Below are 24193 nucleotides of genomic sequence, written 5' to 3'. Positions count from 1 at the left end.
CTGTGGAAAGAGCTGAAAACTGCTGTTCACAAACGCTCTCCATCCAACCTCACTGAGCTCGAGCTGTTTTGCAAGGAAGAATGGGCAAGAATTTCAGTCTCTCAATGTGCAAAACTGATAGAGACATACCCCAAGCGACTTGCAGCTGTAATCGCAGCAAAAGGTGGCTCTACAAAGCATTAACGCAAGGGGGCCGAATAATTTTGCACGCCCCACTTTTCATTTTTTTATTAGTTAAAAAAGTTTCAAAAATCCAATAGATTTCGTTCCACTTCACAATTGTGTCCCACTTGTTGGTGATTCTTCACATAAAATAAAAAATTTATATCTTTATGTTTGAAGCCTGAAATGTGGCAAAAGGTTGAAAAGTTCAAGGGGGCCGAATACTTTCGCAAGGCACTGTAGGGTGATACTTTGTTTATTCTTACAGAGAGTGATATGGATTAGAGATTATATATCATAATACAATGACATAATGAGATTGGTGATATTATACCAGAAGATTTTTATACCCATATTGCAGCAAGGCAATTGCTTTAAGTTCATTTTTATGCCAACCAAAGGTAACAATTAGTACAGGCTAAAACTATTACAAATCTGTTTTCACAACATCAATATTACATTTAATCCAATAGTATTACACACAGATATCCTCTAGAGCTGGCAAATTAATGACCACAATATATCATTGCTTTCTATTTCAGTGACCTTGTCATGTCTCTTAATGTAGAAAATGTACTTAAGCCTTAAAAAGTCAGAGAAATCATAAAGTAATGGCACAAAGCATATCCTACACCCTACTGTGTATAGTTTTCTGCCTAATTCGGATATTTTCATCTGTCCACAGTCAGTTTGTGTCATCAATTTGTGTAGTATCTTTTGGGTGACACGAAACAGCTGCACTCATGATTCCGATAACTATATCTGTACAGACCAGACAAATTGCTGAAAAATTAAATTACTTTTCCTATACCTTTACGCTTTTATGCACTTTATGAATCTGATATTCATGGGAAATTAAGAAAAAGGTCTGTATTAAATTCACAAATCTTTACAATGGAAGCTATGAAGAACCCTAAATCACAACTTTTTTCATTACATTTTGATGGGACTGTTATTGGGCAGCGGAGCACTTTTAGCAACAGACTCAAGGGAACGTTTCCGCAGGTCTTTCCTCCCGGCGGCTGTCAGGGTGTATAACGCTGCCCTAGGCTAGGACTGTTAGCCCTTCATTTGCTCGTCTATGGACAGCATGTTGCTCCATTGTACTTTTTTTGGACACTCAATCTGTTTATACCTATGCACATTTTGCACATATTTTATTGTTTTTACAGTGACTAAGATCATATTTTGTACACACCTATGTATTTATTTTATATTTACTCTGTATTACTGTACATATTATAATTTTTATTCTATTCCGATGTCTGTTTTTTTGCTTGTCTTGGGCCAGACTGCTGTAACACATCAATTTCCCTTCAGGATCAATAAAGTCTTATCTATTTTGTACACTTGCCACAATAGTTCTTCAATATTTTTTAAACTACAGCCATATTATTATTTAAGATTTACAGCTTTTTAGTTAGGGATTCAGTGATTCCACCAAAAGATCTGTCACACCAGTGTTGACAAAGCCTTGAGTTATTTATTCCCAAGTTGCAAGTTTTACAACTGTCAACTATAAGATGACTGCCCCTTCACTAATAAGAGAGGCTGCAAAACATTAAGAATGGCAAGCGAACTTTCTATTCTTATTTAAATGGATACATAATCACATGGCAAAATGAGTGCTGGATCTTTGAATCCAACAAAAATGCAATGATGGCATCATTAATAATTTCTTGAGGAATGTACTGAATATTAATTAAGACAGTTTTTATAGAGACTGGGTTACCAACAATAGACCATGATCCTGTGCAAACAAAGTGACTGCATGAATTACAGTATGTGATCTTCAAGTACTGCATATTTAGGAGGCTGGGATATTCTGTGTGATTAACAGGAACACCTCAACATTAAACTGCACAGTTTAAAAACATATTTAAAAGGGGAAATGCAATGTTTTTTTTATATTTTGAGGTTACTAAATCAGTGCCCTTCAAACCACAATAAAAGTAAAATGTACAGTAACTTGTAGATCCTCCAATTTACATCACAAAATAAAATTTAAAGGTAGACGCAGCATCATATTCTGCGATTCGGAACGAGGCAACAAAACGTCTGGTGACGTGTTGGGGCCCTATTACACTGTGAGCAAGCAGGCTTGTGAATACATCTCTTTTAATCCAAGAGAAATATTGCTCTCGTCTTCAAGATGGTTTTGCTGATAAATTGATTGCAGATTATGTTGGAAAGTTTCTGTGGTGAAATGCCGGCTGCACAACCTGTGCTTAATTTACACATTACATTAGTTATTACAGTGACTAGGGAGCAGGAAGGGCTGCTTTACGTCACAATTCGTGGGAAATTATGCTCTCGTCTATAGCAAGACCAGGGGTGCGCAACAGCACAGCGACATTACAGTACTTTTACAAAGTTCACGATTGTCTGCTTATTTCGAAATTTGTTCAATTTGTCTATACCGTCAATGAATTTATTTTATCAAGATTTAATAACAAGCCTGAGAAACTGGGACTGCAGCTCCCCTTTAAATATACTCCAAATATTATAGAGAAAGTGGTTTGTGACTTACAAGATAAAGTGTACATTCTGTACACCTAACCCTTTTGGTTAGTAACTCATTGATCAGAAATCTCATCCAGCCATTTCTTGAAGGAAGCCAGGATATCAGCCTCAGATACATGGATGGTAGGTTCATCCATACTCCCACCACTTGTGACTCATTTACCGGCATGTTGCAATGCACAACACAACATGCTGCATTTTGTTCAATAACAAAGGCACGATGCCACTGAGCTGTTCACCTTTAGAAGAATTACATCAGGACGAGGACTATATTAATTCTCTGGGTCTAATACAATACATTTATATTTATATTGTGCAATACAACTTTTTTGTGTACTGTTCTGTTCTGGTTTGTTCTCCGTGTGTTCTGGACTGTGAGTAACTCTTCTTAGTGCACTTCTCACTGACTGTGTTAAGCTGCTGTTGCACTGCAATTTCCCTCATGGGGTCAATAAAGTATCTATCTAAGGGATTTAACATCCTACAAAATGCCAAAACATGCTCTAAGAGTGCATGTATAATATAATCACATAAGTGGGGATTCCAAATAATGCTATTATTTTTGTATCATTCTAAATACATTAAGATGTCTCATTAGCTACATTTTAAATCATAACATTTCTCCAATATTTGCAGTTATCAGTCAGCACAGTACTTTTCTGCCAAATAGCAGTCTAATATAAAATACTCGAATTTTGCTCCATATGGACATACAAATATCTTGTAGCCACATAAAACTAAAAGAATGGTTTTATGACACTAACTCTCTTCCCATCTATACTTCATATCATTAATAAAATCATAGTAAATGGATAGTATATGAAAGAAGTATATGAAACCTTCACAGGAAAATTAATATTATATAGAATCATTTTGGCTTCGACAGCAAAAAATTCAACCACCAGTAACTAGACCTCCTTCGTAGTCCTATAGACATTTGTCTTCGGATTCACTGCAAACATATAGATTTCTCCACTGGGTTGTACGTACACTGTGAAGCAGCTTGCATTTCCTAATAACGGGATGGAATTCCACGTCAGCCTCAGGTGTGCGACGTTTCTGTGGCTAATGTAGTCCTCACAAACAGCATTTAAGAGCTGCTTTAGGACTAAATCGGCAAACTTTCTCACTCTCATCTATTGGCGCACGTCGGTTACTATCGAACACGACAACAAACACCTATACGGTTTTTTTTTGGTTCCCAAACTCTAAATCCTTATTATTCGTGTGTTACAATATTGTAATACAACTTAATTACTGAAGTCGCACTTGCAGTCAGGGTGCCTATCGGGTTTCTAAGTCGTAGAAACTAAAGTCCAAAGCATAAGGACTCTGTTCCTCACTAGAGCTACAACAAACGCAAAATTTAAGATGTTATCAGACGACACCCGCACAAAAATATGCAAATAGTGAGAAGCTCTCAAATTAATACTCAAACGTTTTTAAGATCAAACCCGACCTTGCGATCTTCTATACTATCTTCTATACTATCTTCTCCAGCTTTATTTATTTGACACATTTGGAAGGAACGTTTCAATATCGAATAGGGAACATTTTAATTTTTCAAGCAATTTTATAATTAACACCACTGCGAAACCTGCCGTTAAAAGCGGCGACTCGTAGCAAATCGTTAACATGCTGCTGTCGTGTTTAAAGTCAACAAGCAGAGGATATCGGCGACTCATCACATATGATTAACTGAATGTCTGCAACAGGCAAGTGCCGAACTTTCACGAAGCCCGTTTGTACATCAGACTGGGGAGAGTGAAGATGTGCAACTCGCCGATAATCGATGGTCTGATGCCAAACCAGATCTTTAACAGGACGCGCTGTCAGTTCCTTAAAGCCCCCACTTCTGCCGGGGGGGGATAACAGATCTTGTGCCTTTTAAAACTAGGGTAATCCCGACCCAGTCCCATTATACAAATCTGAACTCAGTGCTGCACCACATCGCTTGTACATCTAGATCCATCTTACCTCTCAAGAACGAGATCGCCGACCTCCTGGAGACGACAAAGAAACAACACAATTCGGCCAGTAAAGCGGAATTAAATAGGAATTCCTACAAGACTGCAGAACCGTGAGGCAAACACACAGCCGCCATCTTCAACCAGAGCTACATCCTGCTAGGCGACGTGTACCTCTAACGTCACAATCCCAAACACCGTGGCGTCACAGTCGAAGGCCTTGAACCATGTACAATTTGCAGTTAATGTTGTAATTTTGTATAATTGTATTTATTTTGGTTGTTGACAATAAAATCATATGCGTATAAATGATTTAAAAAGAAATATAATTATTTTTAATAGAAAAGAACGAGGCACGATCCGAGCTCTACCGGAAATGGACGATTTATATCGAACAGTGCGCCCCTAGAGTACATCAACGTGTAATGTTTTTGTAAGAAAAGATGAACTTGCATCTGATCCCGAGATATTAAATTGGACCGAGTCCGTTTTTTTAAAGAAAATAATTGACATAGTGTATACACAACCCTGTTAATATAGTCCAGGGCAATACCGTGCTCAAGACCTTATTTCATGCGATGCGATGGATGCTTACAGTGTGACGAACATCGAAATCTGTTATGAGAAAGCAAGTATGTAATTTATCTGCTAATGAACAAAGACATTTTATTATCAACGTTTGCGCAAGGAAATGATATTGTGTTATTTATACAGCAAATACACAATTTTTAAATACAGTATACTAAATTTGCAAATCTATAATGTGAACAGTCTGTTAGTGTTTTCAAAGGTCTGTTGAGCCTCTTGGGAATTAACTAAGTCTGATCATTGTAAATGTGTTTTCCTGTTCCTAAAGTACTGTAGCGCGACGGTGTTGGCGAGGATGGAAACAGGAACTTAATTAGCTCTATTAGTTAAGAACTCGGTGCTATATTAGTCGGACGTGCGTCCGGCACACCAACAACAACAGAGGAAGTAAAAACCAGAGAAAGCAGGGTACAACACACTAGGGACACTAGGTACGTAGGTATAGGGTGGTAAGTGGGTACAGGTATAAAAGGGGATGCAAAACTGGGGATCACAGGGATCTGGACAACCTTTACAGTGGTGTACACCTGTTCCAGATGGTCAGCGACACTGGCCAGTGGCTCCCTTAGTCCTCGCCCTGGTTAATACACCGATCCTGCCCTTCGCTGCGCACCTTAGCCGAGCGCTGTTCGCAACGCAACAAACCCGGTTATGTTAAACACAAAATCCTCCAGGCCCCGCGGACGGTGAAATCTGGACCTGGTTGCTCCCCAGACTCCTCTGCGCCCTCCCGTTCAAGTGAGCCCTCGCAAGCCCTGGAGGGAGCCAGGCGGTCTCAGTGCAGAACCACCACCCTCCCTTGCTTCCCAAGCCGTGAGCCGGACACGGTAGCAGAGCTCCCCCACGACCTCCCCGGGTCCCTCCCAGGCCAGCGCCAGCTTTGGGCCAAGGCCCTTGTGGCCCCGTGGGTTATAGACCCAGATGAGGTCCCTCGGTCTGAAAGGAGTCCCTCTGCAGCGCAGATCGTAATACCGCTTCTGCTGCACCCCAGCCTTCCCAGCATGAGCGAGGCTGGAGTGCACCCAGTGGACTCCTGCACAGCTGTCCGGTACGCCCAGAGGGCGAGGGGTAAGTGGCGGTCCCAGTCCCGCTGGTGCCACAAGACGAAGGTGGCCAGTTGAGTGGAGAGCATCCGGTTAAGATGCTCCACCAGCCCATCGCTCTGGGGATACAGCGAGGTGGTCCACGTTTTTTTAATCCCCAGGCGCTGGCACACCCCCGCAAACACCCCCGCAGCACCCCCAGCCTAGTGAACATTCCCTCCAACAGGGCATCGGCCATGGTGGACGTGCTCTGATTCGGGAGGCGGTAAGCCTTGGGCCACTAAAATAATCCACTGCCACCAGGACGTAGCTGTTGCCCACCTCTGTCCCCGGAAATGGGCCCAATATGTCCACCCCCACTTGTTCCATGGGCTCCCCCACCTGGTGCCGTTGGAGGGGTGCTCAGGAGGGCCCTTCTGGGCCTCGCAGACCGCACACGTCTGGCAGAAACGCCCCACATCCCAGTGGCAGAGACCCTAATAGAAGTGGCCCTGGAGTCACCGCAGGGTTTTCCCGGAGCCAGGGTGCCGCACACCCGGCTGACCGTGCACCGCCTGGAGAACTGCCCCGCAGAGCGATCGTGGCACTATAAGCTGCCACCTGACCTTGCCGCTGGAGGGTATCCACCCCGTCCCTTACCTCCAAGGCCTCCCACAGAGCACAGAGAGCCTTCACGGACTTGGTGTGAGAGGTGAGCTCCTCCCAACGGAGCTGCCTTCCAATGGGGCACTGGAACAATGTCGGGGTACTCCCGCTGCTGCTGCACCAGGTTCACAAGGTCCACACCGAATGGCCGCTTCCCCCCCACCACGGGTGGCCTCCTCACGCTGTTCCCACTGGGCGCAGTAGCGGCAGTCCTCCAGCTCCTTGAAATTTAGCAGCCAGTTGAGGGACGCATGGTCCGTCCACAGTTTGAAACTAGTTCCAAACAGGTAGGGCTTGAAGTGGCAGACTGCCGAGACCACAGCCAGCAACTCCCTCCAGGTGACACAATAGTTTCTCTCTGCTTTGCTGAGCGCCAGGCTAAAATATGCAACGACCCGTTCCCCATCTAGAAGCCTCTTGCGCTAGTACTGCGCCCACCCCTGTATCATGTCAGTATCTAGCACATATGGCAGCGTCGGATCTGGGAAGGCCAGGACAGGGGCCCCCACTAGCACCTTCTGCAGCCCCCGGAAGGCCCCCTCACACTCCGTGTCCCACACAAAACGGCACCTCTTCTCCGTAAGGCGGTGCAGTGGGGGGGTGAGGCTGGCAAAGTCCCGGACGAACTTCGGGTAATAAGACGTCAACCCCAGGAAACTGCAGAGCTCTGCTATGGTGCCAGTCACGCACTGAAGCGACCTTCCCCAGGTCTGTGACACCCCTTGCGGGCCAACCATATGCCCCAGGAAAGTAACCTTTCCCAGGGTTGAGCTTCAACCCGGCCCGCTGGATGCAAGCCAACACTAACCAGAGGTTCGCCAGAGCCTGCTCGAAACCCTGGGCATGCACGAGTAGGTTGTCTAGATACACAAAGCATTCGCTCTAGTGGACCGACGCCAGCACTCGCTCCATCAACTGCTAAAACGTAACCGGGGCATTACACAGTCTGAAAGGCATGACCGTGAATTACCAGGTGCTCTGGTTTCATCCCACAGCCCAAAACCATGCTAGTAGGTTAATAGGCTTCTGAGAAAATTGGCTCAAGGTGTAAGTGTGTGTGTCTGTTTTTGTTTTCTGTTTGCCCTGCTGAAGGTAGTGTCCCAGGGGTGGTGCCGTGGCTCTGTGGCTGAGGATCTGCGCCTCTGGTTGTAAGGCAGTCAGTTCGCATCCTGCAGCTGGCAGAGGAATTCTGAGCAAGGCCCTTAACCCCAACTGCTCCAGGGGTGCCGTATAAATGGCTGACCCTGTGCTCTGACCCCAAGCTTCTCTCCCTGTCTGTGTGTCTCATGGAGAGCAAGTCGGAGTATGTGAAAACACAAATTCCTAATGCAATAAATTGCATAAGGCCAATAAAGTGAACTTATCTTATCCTGCCTCATGCCTGTTGCCTGCTAGGATAAGCTTTGGCTCCCCCATGACCCTGAATTTGTAGAAGAGTGTAGAAAATGGATGGATGAAAGAGGTTCTCCTAGCTCTTCAGGTGCTGATGAGACCTGTAAACCCCACTGAACAGGAACTAAAACTGGGCATCTCTGCTGCAAATGGTGAATAATCCCATTTCTGTGCAGCTGTAGCTCATTCTTAAAGATTACACCATTCCATCATGACAGTTTAAAAGTCTCCTTGAAAGCTTAGTCGTAATAATAAATGATAGTTTTATATAATTAATAGAGGTAATAGAGTGGTGAATTTTCATTCCTGGTCAGCACTTCTGCTGATCTAATGGGATTTGTTACTGCAAAGATTGGTTATTTACAACCCATAATTCTTCTATGTTTTCTTCTCGCTGTCTCTCGCGCTTGCAAGAGGGGAAAGTGGTCTCTCCCTTGATTTCTGCATCCCAACATGACATTATCTTCACAACTAAAGGAAGTCGGATGCTCAGATTGCAGCCATGCGTGCCCTGAAGAAAGCCCCCATGAGCAGGTTAAGGAAATGTGGGATGGAGGAATCAATGAGATCAGCTGAGATCAATGCTCAGCTGTAATGAAGCTCCTTCCTTCTCTCTCCCATGCTAACTGAGCCAGGAGGTAAGACAAATATTTTTCATCAAGGTTTTGGAAGAAAAAGAAAATTTGGAAGTAAAGTGGAAACAGTGAGCTTTTCATTTGGTCTGGAAAGTCAGTTTCTTGAGAAGGAATGTCTAAAGAAGGCCAATGGGATTTTACAGTTACAGTTTCAGTGTAGATTTTAAGTTAACTTTTTGTTCCTGTTACCAAAGCAAGGAGAGGTGTAATGAAAAGATAAGGAGAGGAAATCAAGACATTAATGAGGTGCTGGATGAAGCAGCTAAGATAGTAAAGGTTTAAAGAAACTTGGGCCCTGAAAGCTCTGAAGTGATCTAATCATCAGCAGTGATGTAATCCTGTGTCTGCTGTTTTTGTGTGGGAGCGTGGAACAAGCTACCTTGCCCTGTTGTTGAAGCTGAAACCCTGGTTTCTTTCAAGGAATTTCTGGATGAGATTCATGGATCATTCTGCAATGATCAAACAGGGCAGCTGGGCTAAATGGAACTCTTCTTGTTTGCACATAGGAACTTTTCTTATGTTCTTAATGTAGCAGTGAGGTACTCACAACAAGAAAATATTTTTTTTTTATCATTAGCTGTTTATTGGCCTGGGAGTCTTATTAATACATCTGTAACAGATCATTTTCACACTGTCTGAGTCCTTCACTCACAAAATAAAAATGGAAAGCTTGTCACCTGTTTTTTGATTGGCTGTATACATGACTATATAAGCGTATTATTCACAGTTTCTTTAAGGATAATTCTAACAGTTAATAGCAAATACTTGCATTTGTGTGTTGATCAGCCCAAAGGATCCCAAAGCTGTCAATGGGTGACACAAAGCTGCCATTCCAGTCCAGCAGCCCAACACACATAATTTACTCATTAATTCACTTCACTAGTAAATACATAGTTTTGCAATAACCAGGTCCTCAGATGAGGATGACTGTTCGTAAGCTAAAATATGAGTGCTACTCAAAAAATGATCAACAACAACAAGTGGATAAGATGACACTGTTTGTTTTTATCTTTGAGTTCAGTTTAACCCTGGACCACACTGAACAGAACTTAATGAAATTTCGAAAATGTAATAGCACTGTGGTATGTGCGTAAGAAAAAATTTAAAACGTGAAAAGGGGATTTAAAAAAAAATTCTGATCTTTAAAAAAAAGGTCATGGAGCATTTCCATTTTTATAACTAAACCATGAAATATTGTAATGGTTTTGGACAAAAAAACAACAACTTTGTGCCAATGTAGATACACAAAGTTGTATCTTTGGGGAGTGGAGTGGTGCAGTTGCTCTGTGGCTAAGGATCTGTGCCTGTGGCTGGAAGGTTGCTAGTTCAAATCCTGCAGCTGGCAGAGGGTTCCTACTCTGCTGGGTCCCTGAGCAAGGCCCTTAACCTCAACTGCTCCAGTTGGCTGACCCAGTGCTCTGACCCCAAGCTTCTCTCCGTGTGTCTGTGTCTCATGGATAGCAAGCTTGGGTATGCGAAAAGATGAATTCCTAATCCAAGAAATTGTATAGGTGATTGTAATAAACTAATAAAGTGATGAAGTAAAGTGATATTGTCGAAAGGCAGTACTGTGCTTGGCTTTTGTGACTTATTTTATTTTCTCCAGCAGAGGGCAATAGAGGTCAGTAAAATGTCGGCCCTGATGTACAGACTAGTGCAGTCAGCTATGCCTGTACACGCCTCACGGCTGTGGGAAAAAAGAACAGAAAACCTTTACAGGTATTAGCAATAATTGCTCTGGCTGCTGTCTATCAAAACAGCAATTGTATTACTTAATGGCATTAGAAAATATATGTCTGCATGTGTGTTTTATAAATGCAAGAATCCATGGTTATGAATTGTATTCATCCATTATCAGAAACTTGTTTATTCCTCATGACAAACGGAAAGCTTGGGTGTAAGGCAGAACTATTCCTTGGACAGGTGGTCTATTAACCAAGATACCTAGGTAGATAAGTAGTCTATGACAGTGTGCTCACACAGGTACTGTTTAAAGATATCAATTAACACTGCCAGTATGTCTTTGTGAAGTGAGAGGAAACTAGAAACCACGAGAAATCCCACAAAGGTGCCCATCTCTGAATTTGCCCTAAATTGTAATTGAACCTAAAACACCAGGAGAGTGAGACAGCAGTGCTAACCAGCACACTCACTAAATTGTGACCCATTATGAATAACAAGCCAAATTAATTGAGACAGTTTCATGGGACGAACATTCTTTTTTCAGGCAGGATAAATGAGTTATAAGTGAAGCATTATCTATTGCAAAGACAAGCCCGCTATATTGCTAGAGTCTTTGATGCTCTGCACCATTCTATGTTATGGTGTCATTAAATAAGTCTGTGCTTTAAAGAATTACATTGCAGATCTATATGACTGAGAACACGCCTTTTCTTAAAGCATGGTCTCCTCTTTGGATATCCTTGTATTGTTTGCAGATAATGGAAATATAACAATTAAAGGTGAATCATTCTGTGCCACCCAGGCTTATGAAACGTTTGCTCTGAGCACACAGAGGAAAGGAAGATGTTTTGTATTATATTTGCTTTTATCAGTCAAACATGTAGCTTCTATTTTGTGCTTCTTAGAAGTGCAATTATTCTTTACAAAGACTAAGGCACAAAGAATTGAAAGTTAAGTTTTGATAACAGAATTGCAGTTTCACATTTTAAAATGTTATACCGTGTTCATTTGCTTCATCACAAATATTGAAGTTATTTATTTGATTGTTTATCTGACATTTATATTGGAGCTCAGTTGTTTTTGTCCAGCAGGGAAAAGGTTGAGATAGAAGGTATATAAATTTATTGCTTGTTGCGTAATTAACCCAGATCCCACGCAAAGAATAAACAAAGCAGAAGAGGAACTCTTTTGACACAGTTGACTATGAATAGATTTCAGCTCTTTGGTGTTTTACAAGGATGTGTCCTAACATATGGGCAATAGTAGTGTTTACCAAAAGCAAATTTATAAAAAAAAGTTTTTACAGGTTGGATATCATAAACCCTTCTTTTGAATTACTGGACTGTAATAGTGGCCGGAATTTTGAAAGCTCTGCAGGTCATTAAGGAATCCAGGTCTAATACGTGCCAACACAAAACCAAGAATGTTGGCCCACCATTCTGCACAGCAGATGGTATAGCAGTCAAACAGCACAAAGGAGATAAAAAAGAAAAGGAATATCCCTGTAGCAATCACATTTTGTGCTGATTATAGTGTGTTTTATTGCAGATTCTCACAGATGCGCTTCTGTGCTTTTCAGTCACTGACAGGGTTATCTATACACTGCAAACAACACTGTGCCAGGAATCCACAGTTGCCTGTGCATTTAATTGCAACAGCAAAATAATTCTACTGGAATTTCCTCCCACAGAAATCTATTATCAATATTGTGCTTGTTATTTTTTCTAGAAAATGTTCCCAAAGTAGTACATTTTCTCTTATGACCTGAAAATAACCTTGACATCAGTATTTTCATATTTTTACATGGAACTAAAATGGACCATTAAAAAATAATCAAATAAAGAAGACTAAAATAGCAGTAAAAATGTGCAAATACTGGGGTAGGTTTATCCAGGTAGACATTCTGAAGAGAGGATTTTTATACTTGTATAATAACTGGAAAACTACTAAGCAATTCTGCTCAGGATCTATTCAGTGCAAGAATGCTGCTTCAGGAACAGCTCATGGTGAGCCAATATCTTATTAACCTTTTTTCTTTTTTAAGTTGTGGAATATATATATATACATATTCTTTTATCACACTTCAAATTTCTGACAGGCAGACCTTACAGAAAAAAAGTCTTTTTTTTACATTCTCTTTTCAAGATGTCAAGTCAGTGAATGTTCTTTACATAAGATGAATGAAGTCAGATTGTAAATTGGAGTAAGGCTATTGATACTCTTAGGAGGACTGCTACTGTATGTCATACAACTTGTTGAAATGAGAAGAACAAATCCTATCTTTTAATAGGCCAGCAGCCATATCAACCTACACCACAACTGGCAACCCAGTGAACCTGGATGAGAGACCTCCTGGGAAAAACTAAGGTTGCTGCTGGAAGAGGTGTTAGTGGCGCCAGCAGGGGGCACTCACCCTGCGGTCCATATGGGTCCTAATGCCCCAGTATAGTGACGGGGACACTATACTGTAAACAGGCGCCATCCTTCGGATGAGATGTAAAACCAAGGTCCTGACTCTCTGTGGTCATTAAAAATCCCAGGGAGTTTCTCGAAAAGAGCAGGGGTGTAACCCCGGCGTCCTGGAAAAAATTTCCCATTGGCCCTTACCAATCATGGCCTCCTAATAATCCCCCTCTATGAATTAGCTACATTACTCTGCTCACCTCCCCACTGAGAGCTGATGTGTGGTGAGCGTTCTGGCGCACTATGGCTGCCGTCGCATTATCCAAGTGGATGCTGCACATTGGTTGTGGCGGAGGGGTGTCCCCATTACCTGTAAAATGCTTTGAGTGGAGTGTCCAGAAAAAGCGCTATATAAGTGTAAGTTATTATTATTATAATTATTATAATTATTATTATTATTATTATTATTATTATTATTAATCATTATGCAGACTGCAAAAACATATCTTCTCCAATTAAGACATGTAGGAAGTTAGTCAACATATTTTAAATTTAAACTGTATTTCCAAATACCATTTAACATTGGACTATTTTAGTACCATTTACCAATTGAGGCTTTTTTAACATGCAAAGTACTTTAAATGCAGAATCGAATGTCTTGGAGTTTGCATGGAATTGACATTTCTCTTTTATTCAGTTACTTCCGAAACATCTGGGTAAAAGGCCAAAATATTAGGTGCTAGAGTTGAGCAAGAAAGAGGCCCAGTCCTCATACTTTTGTCTTTATCACTTTCAATGAAGCACAAACCTTATTTTTTTTCTCTGTTGAGATATGAGACAGGAAACAGAGAGGAATTTAAAGATCAAAAGATAACTGGAAAGATAAGCTTAACATGTCATACTATCACTTATCCCATGTTTCCAGAATTTCTTTTTGCTGTACAATTATGTGTTGCTCTGGTCTAATTATGCCAGATATAAAAGAGCTTTTTCTCACATTATGTCATGCATACTATTGAGTTCAGTTGAATCAGTACCATAATATAAATTAAATGCTATTTTACTGATGACACTATGTTCAGGATTAACATTCAGACTCATTAAAACAAATCTGGGTATTGCATTGGAGGTAAATGTCAATATTTATTATTAATCATATACTGTAGGTTAAAACAGACTTACATATAAATGTTTTAAGACACTGAAATAGTGTTTAAAGTAAAAGAAATGATTGTGGTTTTTCCTATAGTTATTAACCTTTAACCTTTTGATCCATAGGTATTCAGTTCCATGATCCATGTTTTTAAGCATGTCTCATCTTTCTGTCCTAATTTAACTATCAACATTTTCAGAACAACACTCAATTATTTGTAATCAGGAAGTTAACAAAAATAAGTATATGTGGGTCAATTGCACTCTTATATATTATAATTGTCATGTTTAATATATATAAAGTCTAAATCCTGATATATTCTGATTAAGAAATCCATGTTTAGAACAGTGGTTCCTAGTCCTGCTGTTGAAAGAATACAGTCTTTTTATTCCAGTAGAGCCCTTAATCTCCAATGCTAACTGATAAATGAATTGATCTTTTTAGACATTTATTTAACTTGGTTCTTTAGTCAGTCCTGACAGCATCCAGAACTGTCCATCTTTTTTCCTCAACTTGCTTGCCCTTATTTCTGACCTGAGAATGGCTCCCTTATTAGTTGATCAGCATGTTTTCCTTCTGCAAACATCCAGTTGATTACGCTTCAGGCAGCTCAACTCAGACATTCTTACAGGATTGAAACCAGTAACAGAACCCACTGACCTTTTAAGGCCTGAAAACGAATTGACAAATTTGTCCTCAGGAACTCATCTGCAGCAAAAATGACATAACACAGAGTTCCTCCGCTGCCTTAGAGTATCGCCAAAAATGCAGTGATTCAGTGTGTGCTGATTATATAGTGTACTCTAGAAATAAAACACTAGTAAAAAGACCTTTCAGGTTGCTTGATTACCTTACAGTTGGGTTAGATCTGGGACGATTCCAGGAGTGTTTTGTTTAATTAAAGCCAGTGGACAGTGACAGGAGCTGATGTGGAATCACCAAAAAAAACTGAGAGAGGCACATTGTCCTCAAGCTGTAGAAAGTACTAAAGCCTTTGATGGCTCAATGATTGAACAGCATGTGCCTTAGGGAGCAGGGGGAACCTTGCAGCTCTTTTAACAGCTTGTGGGCTGTTTTTCAAGTCCACTATTGATTAGGTACTAGGTCACTACTTGACCTTTTGTTGTTTTGCACATTGCCTGTTGTTGTTTTGCACACTGCCTGTTGTCTCTGTCTTTCTTTTATTATACAATTGTATTGTTGTTTTTTTGTACTACTTATCGTCCTTTGAGCTAGCTAAATAGCATTTCGTTATACCTGTATATGAGTATAATGACAATAAACTTGAACTTGATTAGGATACTCAAGAGAACATCTGCCCCCACTGCCTTCATCAGTATCTTTCCCACATTAATCCAGTACCCTGTTAGAGGGCTAAAAGCAATTAGTCTATATTCACATTCCCCATTCATTCAAAACAAGAACAGCAAATAATTTCAGGTGTCGTGGGGCTAAATGATAACCTCGTGGCAGGTATTCCCATGTTGAGCAGTTTCAGGATCAGAGTTTGTTTGGTCATCAGATTGTTTTTAACTATAACAGATCCATGGGAATGCACTTGTTTAAAATGATATTGACCAAGGAAGGGTGGAGAGATGATGTTCTTCAGAGGCAAAAGTTCTCATCCCGTGCTTGTTGAGAAGCTGATCTACAGTTCTCTTTCAAGTTACACCAAAGCCACGGATATTTTCTATGCTTGTAGACCGAAAGGCAGCATGGTCTGCAACTTCTGTAACTAAGGTACAATAACAGTTATTTTATGAAAAACATATAACAAGGGACTTTCTATTTTGGGGATTACATCAGTAGTGATTCAGCAGTTTAAGCATAGGAATTAGCAATACAGGATGTACTCTGCAACAATGACTGCTTAAATCTCTGTTTCACAAGGAGCAGAGATGCTGTCTCAGCTGACACAGGAGCGTGGGTGGTTGCAGTCATGACCTGAGATGAGCCTGCGCTTCCAGTCAATGCAGCAAAGTTCATTTTGAACCAAGACCAAGAAAATGTCAACACCAGAAAACACATTTTACAGGATGTGAAATCCTTAGAATCATTAGTGGTAACTTTGTATAGAGCACAGAATAGATCCTGCATTTATTATTTATGATCCAGCATTATTAAATATTTTTATTTTGTAATAATACAGATTACAGCAGCAGTTATAGTAACCTCATAATATTATTGGTGTCATTAATTGCAGTACAGTGCCTTGCGAAAGTATTCGGCCCCCTTGAACTTTTCAACCTTTTGCCACATTTCAGGCTTCAAACATAAAGATATACATTTTTTATTTTATGTGAAGAATCACCAACAAGTGGGACACAATTGTGAAGTGGAACGAAATCTATTGGATTTTTGAAACTTTTTTAACTAATAAAAAAATGAAAAGTGGGGCGTGCAAAATTATTCGGCCCCCTTGCGTTAATACTTTGTAGAGCCACCTTTTGCTGCGATTACAGCTGCAAGTCGCTTGGGGTATGTCTCTATCAGTTTTGCACATCGAGAGACTGAAATACTTGCCCATTCTTCCTTGCAAAACAGCTCGAGCTCAGTGAGGTTGGATGGAGAGCGTTTGTGTACAGCAGTTTTCAGCTCTTTCCACAGATTCTCGATTGGATTCAGGTCTGGACTTTGACTTGGCCATTCAAACACCTGGATACGTTTATTTGTGAACCATTCCTTTGTAGATTTTGCTGTATGTTTGGGATCATTGTCTTGTTGGAAGATAAATCTCCGTCCCAGTTTCAGGTCTTTTGCAGACTCCAACAGGTTTTCATCCAGAATGGTCCTGTATTTGGCTGCATCCATCTTCCCCTCAATTTTAACCATCTTCCCTGTCCCTGCTGAAGAAAAGCAGGCCCAAACCATGATGCTGCCACCACCATGTTTGACAGTGGGGATGGTGTGTTGAGGGTGATGAGCTGTGTTGCTTTTACGCCAAACATATCGTTTTGCATTGTGGCCAAAAAGTTCGATTTTGGTTTCATCTGACCAGAGCACCTTCTTCCACATGTTTGTGGCAAACTTTAGACGAGACTTTTTATGGATATCTTTGAGAAATGGCTTTCTTCTTGCCACTCTTCCATAAAGGCCAGATTTGTGCAGTGTAAGACTGATTGTTGTCCTATGGACAGACTCTCCCACCTCAGCTGTAGTTCTCTGCAGTTCATCCAGAGTGATCATGGGCCTCTTGGCTGCATCTCTGATCAGTCTTCTCCTTGTCTGAGCTGAAAGTTTAGAGGGACGGCCAGGTCTTGGTAGATTTGCAGTGGTCTGATACTCCTTCCATTTCAAGATGATCGCTTGCACAGTGCTCCTTGGGATGTTTGAAGCTTGGGAAATCTTTTTGTATCCAAATCCGGCTTTAAACTTCTCCACAACAGTATTACGGACCTGCCTGGTGTGTTCCTTGGTCTTCATGATGCTCTCTGCGCTTTCAACAGAACCTTGAGACTATCACAGAGCAGGTGCATTTATACAGAGACTTGATTACACACAGGTGGATTCTATTTATCACCATCAGTCATTTAGGACAACATTGGATCATTCAGAGATCCTCGCTGAACTTCTGGAGTGAGTTTGCTGCACTGAAAGTAAAGGGGCCGAATAATTTTGCACGCCCCACTTTTCATTTTTTTATTAGTTAAAAAAGTTTCAAAAATCCAATAGATTTCGTTCCACTTCACAATTGTGTCCCACTTGTTGGTGATTCTTCACATAAAATAAAAAATTTATATCTTTATGTTTGAAGCCTGAAATGTGGCAAAAGGTTGAAAAGTTCAAGGGGGCCGAATACTTTCGCAAGGCACTGTATATATACTGATAGAAAAAAGAAACACAACACCTCCTCCTCCACACTCTGGCCCTGCAGTCTGTGTGGAACAGGCTGAAGAGTGACTTATTCGTGAAGAGGACCTGATGCCACTGCTCACGAGTCCATCGCAGCCTCTGTCTAGCCCATGCCAGTCGCGTGTGATGTCACTGATGTCCTGTCACTGACGCGGGCAGTTTCAGCATCAGTACGGGTGGCAGATCTTAAACGATCTCTCAGATGGACCAGTCTGATGTGTTGATCCTGCTCAGGTGTGGTCACTCAAGGGCGACCGGATCTTGAACGGTCATCTGTCCTGTCGGTCTGCTGAAACCTTCACTGCAGTCGGAACACAGTGGAGCGGCTTACTCCATAGTGTCTGGCAATGCTGGCGCATGACATGCCTGCCTGCAGCATGCCAATGGCCCTCTCCCTTGCTTCTGGTGACATTCGAGGCACTATGGAATGCACAGAAAACTAAGTGTGGCTTTTTCTTGCAGTGACCTAGGCTTTGAATTAAGGCCTTTTTAAAGGTGACCTGATCAGGCATTGATCCACCTGGACCTCATTGGGTAAAAGTGCACCTAACGAGCTTTCGTGTGATTGGCAAGTTGCAATGACGCACTGCACGAGCTGTATTGCTGGTCAGAGGGCTTAAAACAAATGGACAACTTTTTGTGAAAGTACAAAGGCTATAACTATAGTATTCTCATTCCAGAAAATGCTGGGTTTCTTTTTTCCATCAGTATATATCAGTATATCTATGCAGAATGTTTATCAAGATATATATTGGCTTTGCTTTACTATGATTTCTTATGGTTGGTAAGATGTTTTTTCCTTACTATGTTTAGCACAGTAAAGGTTTAAAGCAATTAATGTTAGTGTTTAATATCAGTAATATAGGAGGTGACAGAAGAATTAGCACAGGAAGAAAAGATAAAGGTGGATATATGGGGTACATTATCCATCTGATAAGTAGATTAATGCAGGGCATCAGGTTCTAGGGCAATTGGCTTTGGAAGTTGTTTTTTTATTACTTCTGTGCAGTTGAGAATGCTGGGATGAAGTGAGACATTTCAGGGCACACTATGAGGAAGTGGCTAAAATTCTTAACTTCCACTTTTCAGCCTTTCCCAGAGCACTGCCTACAATGCTTAATTAGGATGAAAAAAAATTGACATAAAGACCTGGGACAAATTTCTGCATAGAAGCATACTTCAGTATATTTACAGTAATTCCTGAGCATTACGTTACATGTAATATTTCTTTACATTCACAACTGGGAATGCAACCTTAAAGTGCACATCCTGTCTGCTACAGCACTCTCTCAAGTGTTGCCTGCATTTTTCCCAATTTCGAATGTCAATAAATAACGGAAAGAAATCTTAGACATCTTAGAATCTTAGATGATGGTTTACTTAAGAGGAAAGTTAATTGTAACACCCTTTGGTCTGCATTGAAATAAATAAGATGTACTTTTTGAGTGTAAGTGCATATGTCATTTACTGTAACTGTGGTGCTGCGGTAGAATAAAACAAACTTGCACAATGGAAGAGATCACTAATAATCAGGTTCCATATGTAAGCCAAACAAAGATGATATCATTTGTGGTAGTTTTGTAGCCAAATCACAACATGAAAGAGTACACAGTATTATGTTTAATCCCAACCAGGCCTTTTTCATACATCTAACAGCATCTGCCAAGTAGTGCATTTATTTTAATGGATGAGGGGTGGTCTTCAATAACTGTAAAGCATAAACAGTAGCTTTTTTAATAGATAGTTTTATTGAAATCCAAATATCATACATGGTGTAGGAAAAGGTTTTTAAATTTGCTGTTTTTCTGCCAGTTGGCCTAAGCCTGGCCACTGCACTGAAAAGATTTTAGAAGAAACAGTGATAATGTGAAGGTTTTCATCAATTCTGTTAAAGATTAACCAAAAGCTTTTAAAGAAACTTTGGCCAACCCTGAAACAAAATCAGGGCATTAAGAGTTTATGTGATCTTTGAATAATAGTAAGAATTCTCCAGCTAATAAGAATACTGGAGTTTGTTCAGTTTGATTGGAAGCAGTTGTTGACATTCTGTTTATGTTTTTAATCAAATTCGCCTTCAAAAGTGATTATATTCCAATGTCATTGCTTACAGGGCAACTTCGGGTCATGTGTATGTAATAACGAGCCTAGTTTAAATAACCACAACTGGTTCAGAAGTTCAGAACATGTTCCTTCTTTTACTCAGAGAACAACTTCAGCAGTATTTCCAAAACCATCGCAAAATCTCTTTCCTATGCATTGTTAAATCTTGCTAAATTTAAAAATGCATTATGAATATTTTTGCACCCTGTTGATTGATCTTACAGGGCAGTCAAATATGGCATAGAAATTCATTTTATATTACTTGTTGCCCTTCTGTTTTAGAACAATCTTCCAAATCTCAATGGAGCTGTCTACCATGTCTTAGACAGACATATTTTCATTTATTTGACAGAACATTTATTGGAAGGCAGGCAAGAGGCAACAGCAGCACTGACTCCAAATCAGCTAAGAAATCCATTTACAGAAGTTCATTTTTCTTCTGCAAGCCCCTGACTGCAGGGTCACTTTTGTCAGACTGCAGATCATCTGCATCTGTCTCATTTTCACAGTTTCACTATAGCAGAGACAGTGACCAAAAACACATGGGCCTGACCACAATTCCTCCCAGCCAGCATGTATTTGTAGCGATCTGCTGTGCAAAATGTGTGCAGACTTCCTCTGATCAGTCTCTGGTTGAGTCAAACAAGCCACACAAGGTCAGGCACTGGGCAGGTCTGTGACCTGTGCTTTCAAAAAACAAGCACTGGGAAACTTCTGATAAGTCGTTCACCTCCTGATTTTATTTTTCTATGATACAGTGTTCATTTTCCCAAAACAATATCTTTGATTATTTGATGAAAAGCCCTGCTGGACATTTTGATGAAAAGAAATAAAAAAGGGCCACAACCTCATTAATTATTGTGAGACTCCTTATTTCTCTCTCATGTGAGCTGAAATGAAAGACAAGTGACGTGTTTTCCTTAGGGTGGACAACCAACAGCTGAGAGATAAACTGTTAAATTGGGTTCTACAAGCTGGGCCCACTTGATTTTCTGTATTCAAGATGCTAGGTTTGCATGTATGATTAGAGATACATTTATAGCTACTATTATTAATATTATCAATGTACTGTGGTGAGTTACAAAACTTGGAAAGAACTGTAGTAATTAAAAAGAATTTAATCACCTGATAAATGCCACCTTACATTAAATGAAATGAGAAAACCGCTTACTGCTGACACAGACTTTTATCCATCTCCAAAAACATTGCACTACATGTATGGTATATAGCAATAATACTTTCTTTAGTATCTTCTGCAGGCCAGAGTTTATTCCCTCTCAATGAGATGTCAGCCTCTCACAGGATTACCATTGGTCATACTGATAGCTATGAATTAGGTGTTTAAAATCAAGAACAGAAGATAAGTCTTTACACAAAGAGTTTTAGGAGTATGGAACAAGCTACCCACCTATATTGAAGTTGATACTGTCACGTGATCCCTCCTTTTAAGGGCGCTCCGGCTCTTTCACATTTTTGATGATTTCATGCACCTGCCTCCAGTCCTGCCCTTCCTTATTTAAGCCAGCCGCTTTCGCTACTCCCAGCTCTGCATTGGAAGACGGACGCACGGAGGCCCGCCTACCATCAAGTCGCCCTATTTCGCGGCTTGAGGGCATAGGCCTCCTATCGGCGTCCAGACCCTGCTGGGTCCGGGGCTCGGAGTGCCTTGCCTCGTCATCCTGTTTTTATTCCCTGTCCATGCACCGGTTTCCGTTACGGCATTTAACTCTGTTTTGTCACATCTCGTTTGGATCACCCGGTTTTCCGCCCCGGAATTCCCCCCTGGACTCCTTGGACTTGTTCGCCCTGGCCACGCCCCCCGAGCACCAGTTCACCACCGTCACGCCCTCCTGTCTGTCAACCCCTCCTGATCCTCGTGGTCTCCTCCCCGTCTTCCTTCTCCACTTACTTCTGGATTATACTGTCTGCATAGGGTCCAGTACTACACTTTGTGACAGATACTTCTGCGTCTTTCAAGAAAGGGCGGGTTGAAATCATTGGATCAATTAACTACTAACTCTCGAACTAGTTAGATGGCCTGAAGGCCACCTCTGATGGGTAGCCGATATTATGTTCTTATGTATACAGCTAGGTGGAGCAAGCAGAATAAAACATCTTGCAGGAATTGGCTTCAACCCACAACACTCCAGACAGGAGTCCCAAGTCTTAATTAGTTCTCTGTGCTGTTCCCACCCTATATATAAAAGTCCTCAAGGCAGAACAGGTACCATAATAATCATTTTGGGGGAGGCAAATTGCTTATATTTAACTTTCCCAGGATATTCTCATTGTATTTACTTATAGAGAGGGATCATGGGGATTTATAAGGCTGGAAGAGGCCTGTCCTAGCATGTAAATGCCAGAATCCTGCTTCAGTGCTTCAGCCCAGCAGGAGAATTTATGCCAATTTGCATTTTTTTCTCTCTCCAGTTGTTCATGTGTTTACATTTGCTGTTTCAGGTAATTTCCAAGCTGATATGAAGTGATTAATTACCAATGTGCCCGTAATCATCTTACCACATACTGTCTTTATCCATTTATGGAAAAACTTCTTCATCAGAAAAATAGACTGAACAGTGCAAGGGAGTGTAGCATTTTGTTGAAACAATAATACTGTATGGCAGGAATAGTATATTTTGGTATTGGTTTAAAAATGTTTTTTTCATTGAATGTATGATCACCACTGCTGTTGATATGACTTGCTGTTTTCCCTGAAGCAACAGGCCACTATTTTGCACAGCAGTGATCCATGTGCTTAATGTTTGCTGTGTTTTATCTCAAAACGTATGAATTTGTGTAGTGTTTGAAGGTGGTCATCCCAGCCACGAGGGGAATTTACAGGTCACACTAAGTCAGCAATCTCTAATCATTTTTAGTAGTTTTGTTTTGACCATTTAAGAAGGTTATTTCCTCAATTATGTAGTTTAGAGATCATTAGAAATGAAAATGCCAACACTGTGCAGACCACAAGGAACACATATGGCCATTCTTTACTGAATTAAACCCACTCAGTTACTACATAAATCAAGACTCACATGTGTTCCAAGACTTGACAAACTGATGATTTAAAGTAATCAGTTTGTAAAGTCAGTCACTGATGGCCTATGGAGCCTACCCATCAAGCAGAAAATGAAAGAAAGGAAAAATGTTCAGGCCCCTTGTAGTGCTGAGGGAAAATAGTTGGTCTCCAACTGGAAAATATCAGCCAGCTCCACTAAATGAATCTTTAGGGCAAAGCGTATCCTAGATTAATACTGGTGTGTAAATGTTGTGAAAGGAACCTAAACATACCTGGGCATTGGTACTTTGCTAGAAACATAACAGACCGCTGATCTTTTTGTCCCTATGTAAGTCCCAAAACAAAGTAGGTTTAACCATCGGAAGAACGAAACTAATTTATTTTTTGAGCGATTCTCACACTGAAACGCGAAGGGTGTTAGCCTGAAGACTAAATTACTTTTGGTCCATTAGCAGAGGTGCCTTGTGTTGCTCACATTGCTTTGCTGTGGGGTTATCTCTGGCCTATAGCTACATACTGAACTGTGTTGTGTTCCCTTCAGCAGCAACACAAACCACAGAAGTAATTCAACAGCAGGGTGTGTTTATTTAATCTATTACCCATAAGCCTGTGTTCAGAAAGCAGAAAACAAACTCCTATTGTTTTGCCTTTGGAGGGAAAAAGGCTACTTTTGCCGCCAAAGCTCAGTGAGCAAAGACTATCCAGTGTGCTCTCTGAGTCAGGGGAACCAAAGGTTAGCAGTAATGAGCCGTGAGTTTATCCTAATGATTTACAGGGTTCAAGAGGGAGATGAAGGGCCCCGTCGCCCTGGATTCCTACATAACAATAAAAGAGGTTTGATGCAGCCTGACTAGGAGCGCTGGTGCTTGCCAATCAAAAGAGCCTGTCTGGTCGGCAGCTCTTTTCAAGAAATGTGTTTCGCAGTATAGACAGCAAATTCAATTCCAGCAGAGATGCCTGATTTTTGTATCCGTTCTGAATTTTCAGACAACCTATGTTGCAAGATACTGCCACAGTGGTGATTTATG

The 24193-nt window shown here is 41.0% G+C and overlaps 1 protein-coding gene across 5 annotated transcripts in view; it reads right to left on the bottom strand.

Moving 5' to 3' along the window:
• The window catches only part of sec16a (SEC16 homolog A, endoplasmic reticulum export factor), a 33290-nt gene extending 28469 nt beyond the window's left edge, over nt 1-4821 (bottom strand). For all 5 annotated transcript variants that reach the window (XR_015928787.1, XM_088614561.1, XM_088614563.1 and 2 more), the window contains exon 1: nt 4663-4821. The gene's annotated coding sequence lies outside the window, so the exon portion shown is untranslated. The remainder of the gene's footprint in view (nt 1-4662) is intronic.
• Between the last annotated feature and the right edge of the window lie 19372 nt (nt 4822-24193).

This window comes from Lepisosteus platostomus, chromosome 21 (assembly GCF_059453375.1).
Source record: "Lepisosteus platostomus isolate fLepPlt1 chromosome 21, fLepPlt1.hap1, whole genome shotgun sequence".
NCBI lineage: Eukaryota > Metazoa > Chordata > Actinopteri > Semionotiformes > Lepisosteidae > Lepisosteus > Lepisosteus platostomus.
Note: the sequence above shows the minus strand (reverse complement) of the source record. Positions and strands in the feature narration are given on the sequence as shown.